General features: G+C 48.3%; 1 long non-coding RNA gene across 1 annotated transcript; it reads left to right on the forward strand.

Annotated features, from left to right (window-relative positions):
- Positions 1–639: 639 nt before the first annotated feature.
- On the forward strand, positions 640–2,268 carry LOC134480650 (uncharacterized). Its single transcript, XR_015631429.1, has 2 exons — positions 640–926; positions 1,709–2,268. It is a non-coding gene; the product is annotated as an uncharacterized LOC134480650 (long non-coding RNA).
- Positions 2,269–5,128: the final 2,860 nt, after the last annotated feature.

Raw genomic sequence — 5,128 nt, forward strand, 5'->3', positions numbered from 1 at the left:
ATGTATGTGGAGGCTTATTCCCAAGGTTGATGTTGGGAATCATTCTTGATCACTTTTATACCTTATTAATGGAGGCAGCGTTTTCCAGGCAAACCCAGAGCTTAGGAATGTGGCTAATTTTCGTATCCGGCCTTCCAGATCCCCCAGTCTCTGCTTTCTGAAGCTAGAATCACATCCAGGCTGCAATGCTTGACGGATGTGTACTCGGGTTTCTGGGGATCTGAACTCTGGTCCTCATGCTTGGGTAGCATTAACCACTGAGCAGTCTTCCCAGTCCTGCGGGACACTTCGGTGCACAAAACTTCTCTGGGTCTGGAGCAGAACCCTCAAGAAAGCATTGGTAACTCCACTTTACAGAGAAATGGAGGGTCGTGGAGCGAACTGGGTTATCTGAGTGAAGCATTAAACTCTCTTTCAGGGCATCTCTAAGGCGGGCTTTTGTCTAAAGGACCCAGACAGGATATCGGGTGTAGCTTCTAGACAAGTGCCCAAATCTCCTTCTCCCCCTACCTCCGAGACACCCATGCAACCCACAACCCCGGCAGAGTCTGTTTCTGATGACCGCCACATCCCCTGCCTGGCTCATTCCATCTCTCTGCATGCCTCAGCCTGCAAAATGCCAGCAGACCTAGCTAATGTTCCTGAACGGCCCCTTCTGAGAGACTCGGACAACAGCCTAGTTATCTCCGACCAATAGCAGGCCAGCTCCCCGCTTGGGCACCTCATCTAGATGCATTTCAGTTTTTCAGGAGTGTCAACCAGGCCTCCGAGAGCTGCTGTGAAGGTAATTAGGAAATTTGGCCATGGAGACCCTGCTCTCCTACTCCGTGGGAGTGAAAGAGGGGTGACGCAGGGCTCACAGGTACCACTCTCCGCCCCCAGCAGCTGGCCGAATCATGCAGCTGGGAGAAAAATCACAGCCCCAGGTGAGAAGGGAGGGGACAGGGACGGAAGGGAAGGCGCTGCCATAGAACTCTGGACTGTGTAGTTAATTTCCTATCTGTCTTTAAAAGAAGCTAGAGGCTGGGTGAGGTTGCCTTCTCTCCTTTCCTCCAGTCACAGCCCTTTCCTGTTTGCCTCTTTCGTTTCCAGACTCTCCCACAATCGGTGAACACAGATATATTAAGATGCCATTATGGCTCCTCTATCCACCAAACCCAGAGCCCATCTTTGCTGCCTCCCTTTTCTTTTTGTTAATTTGTTAAATGTCACGTGCTGTATCTATGTATCCTGTTTGCCATTGGTTGTTGGCTCTTCCCTGAGGCCACTGTATGGCCAGGGTTTGCCTCCATGTCTGACATCCTCTTTCCAGGAAGGTCTTTTCTGAACGCCTCTCTGTATCTACGTGACAACCTCTCACATCCAGTAGAACACACCCCCTCAACACTCTCCAAGCATTTATCTTGGTGTGCCATTCCTTTGCTGCTTGATATTTTATGGGGTGTCTTCTAACACTGGAAGAGGAGCCAGGCAAGCCTAGAGACTTTTCTTGTCTGCCCATCACGGGGTTCCCATCACCAGGACAGGGGTGAAAACGTCACCTGTTAAATGCGTGAACAAATGCTGGGTGTGAAGCTGATTGATTTATAAATCATCTCTTGTTGCTCCTCTCCACATGTACTGTTCAGCGTTCTTTCACCCTCAGTTTATTGGAGAGCAGCCTGAGAGACCAACTGTTTACACAGACCACTCTGTCTCCCACTGCCAGGACTCAATCAACAAGCAACTCCTCCAAGAAATAAGTTTACTCCGGCTTCTGGCTCAGGACCAACTGGAGACTCTCAAGTGTGCATTTGCCACGGATCAGGCAGGATGCTCATCGAGAGGAGCCTCTGCCAGCATCTGTTGCTGAACCCCAGTCGGGGCATGCCTAACGTCGTCTTGGTCTTCTGCTGTAAGCCTCTTCCATCCCTCTGCCTTCCTCTGCATCTGGTTAGATTCAAGCGTTGCGACTGACCCCGTCGTTATAGAAAACCTTGAGCAAATGGCTTTTATTTGTTCATATTTGGGTGGTCTTTGCGTGTTTACCCTAAGTGGTGGTTTGAATGAGAATGGCCCACACAGGCTCAAGTGTTTGAATGTTTGGTGGAACTGTTCGGGAAAGATTAGGAGGTGTGGCCTTGGGGGAGAGGTGTGTCAGTGGGGTTGAGGTTTGAGAGAGCTTCCGTTCCCAGTTAGCTCTCTGCCTCATGCTTGTGGATCAGGATGTAAGCTCTCAGGTACTGCTCCAGCACTGCGCCTGCCTGCCTGCTGCCTGCTGCCATGTTGTTCACCATGACAGGATGGATTTTAAGCCTCCGAAACTCTAAACCCCCAATAAACTCTTCCTTTTAGAAGTTTCCGTGGTCATGGTGTCTAATAACAGCAATAGAAAAGTAACTATGACACCCCAAATGCTGGCAGCTCTGGGCAACTGATAGTATCTCGAGTTCCTACAATTAAGGAAGAGAAGCAGCAGGCTTCAGTTGTGGTTGCATATTTGGTTTTATGGGAAAGAAGCTATTGTTCTCTCACCACGCTATGCTTTATTTCACGAGGTTTCTCCTTTTCTCTGCTCCCCACCGAGGAACGAATGGCATGGCCACTGAAAGGAGAGAATGGGGAAGAGGGGAGATTGTACAGTGGAGAAGAATAGCGAAGCAGAGAGCCCAGGCCAGTGGCAGGGAGATCAACGTGGATGACTCAGTTATGAACGAGTGCTAAATGGGAGCATCAGTCATCGTCTCTATGTTGTTATTTGTCTAAAGAGAAGTACAACTATGGAGAGATTTGAGTGAGAGGAGCAATTAGTATTCCCATCCATCTCAATGAGAGATAATAATAATATTAATTAATAGCCATGCCAGGGTGCAGGGGAAAAATTTAAAGTCTACAGGCAGGAGACCTTGAGAGACCACATTTTTTCCTGAGGGCTTTCCTGACAGGTGCCCATCTGTTATGGGAACAAGCAGAGGTTCTCTGCCTTCCGTCATCTGCAGCCAGTCCTCACTTCGTCATCCTGTCGTGGCAGATGTGGGGATATTTCAGGGATAGGTTTGAAGTCCCAGGAAGCTGGTGGGCCAGGGCTGGGGATGAGGCGTGATATTATCAACTCATAATCCCCTAGAGTAGTGGTGGTACCTAGGGAGGGGTTGAGGGGTAGGAGATCTCCAGAAAGTACTCTCACGGGGGTTCCTCAGCGTTAGCACCCATCTTCCGATGACGACACAGGTTTTTCTCTGGGGCTCTGTCACTTGTCTCGCTGCTGCAACAAAATCCCAGACAAAAACAGCTCGAGGAAGGGAGAGTTATTTTGGCTCACAGTCTGAGGGTGACATCGATTCTGATGGGGAAGGCAGAGCAGCAGGAACTTGAGGCAGATGCTTGCATGGCATCCGAAGTCAGAACGCAGAGAGCGGTGAGTGTTGGTGGCTAGTTTATTTTCTGCTCTTCATTCAGCTCAGGACCCCAGCAGGTATAGCACACATCCAAGGTGGGTCTTACTGCAGTTAACCCAGTCTAAAAACTTCTTCATAGACATGCCCAGAGATCTGTTTCCATGGTGATCTAGACCCTTTCTAGTTTACCGTCAATATCGGCCACCAAAAGGAACTACCTGCACCTGGCTGTCAGTCTATGGTTGGGGTAGAACTGGCCCAGCCTTCTCTTCTCATCCCCAGGGATAACGCATGGATTAGACTTGGTGAACCAGCAGACTTCCCTTTTGTGATCACTGTGGCCCAGGGATGGCTAAGAGGAAGGGTGGAGGTTGCTTAGTTAAGGATTTGGAACAGGTAGACAAAGAGAAGCCGTAAAAGCCCGTGGGTAATTAGTACACCATGGGAAGTTTCCCTCTCTTGCATCTCACCGGACATGTCCTCTATCAGGTACTGTTGGAGCAGCCTCTACGACGACAACTGGCATTGCTGCTCTAACTGGCAGATCATTCCACCTTGTCCTCAGCTGGATTCCTAGGGTTTATTTGCATGATGCCGTAATGATGTATGAAAAAAGCCCCTCAGCAGATCCTATTTAAATGAGTAGATGGGCGTCTGGGTTCCCCTCAGTGTGACTTGCCAGTAGATTCGGTCGTTCTCCCTCCGTGGCTGCTGTTCGCTGAGAGCACTGGAGTCTGTTCCAGGTTTATAACCTCAGTGGTTAAAATAGCCCAGGTGTAGACAATTAGGTAGAAAGTGGCAACATCTGCAGAAATTTCATAATTATGCTATTTATAGGAAAACAAGCTACACAATGACAATATTTAACAGTAATTGCTTGGGACTAAGTACAGAGTAGATTGGATGTGAAGTAAAAGATTGCAGCGCCATCTAAGGAAACTTTATACTTGGTTGCACATTGTAGCACTCCTTTTAAAGCCAAAGGTTTGTTTCCCTCAACCTTAGGCAGAGATCCTCATAGACTAGGGTTTAAAATTTACCTAGACTGCATAGGTTCTAGAATGACGTTTCTGATCTATATTGGACAAGTAGTCTGCATTTCTGAGTAGGTCTGAGTGTATTTAAAAAAGAGATTTATCTATTTTATATATATGAGTACACTGTAGCTGTCTTCAGACACACCAGAAGAGGGCATCAGATTTCATTACAGATGGTTGTGAGCCACCATGTGGTTGCTGGGAATTGAACTCAGGACCTCTGGAAGAGCAGTCAGTGCTCTTAACCACTGAGCCATCTCTCCAGGCCCCCAGAACTCACATTTTAAAAGTCATTTTTCACATCGTTTATTTATATGTCTTTCTGTGTGCTCACACATGCCGCTATGTGTGGAGGCCTGAGGAGAGGACTTGATTCTTTCCTTCCAACACACAGGATCCATGGATCAAACTCAGGTTGTCAGGTTGGTGGAAGTGCCTTTGTCCACGAGCCAACTCAGTGTTCTAAGAACCTACATTAAAAAAAAACCAAAAAACCAAAAAACAAAAAACCCAGGTGAGCTTATGTCTGCTGAGGCCTGCTGTCAGATATTCTGGATGCTTGGGGACAATGAGGAAATGTTTGATGTGGATCGTGTGCGCTGGGCTCAGTGTGACTCTGCAATATCGAGATGAAGCAGCGGAGGAGAAAGACAGACACGCCGCAGCAGGAGCAAGGTGAACGGAGGTGAGCTGCTGTGGTAAGGCGCCGAAGGA

The sequence above is a fragment of the Rattus norvegicus genome, chromosome 10 (assembly GCF_021556685.1).
Source record: "Rattus norvegicus strain SHRSP/BbbUtx chromosome 10, alternate assembly SHRSP_T2T, whole genome shotgun sequence".
NCBI lineage: Eukaryota > Metazoa > Chordata > Mammalia > Rodentia > Muridae > Rattus > Rattus norvegicus.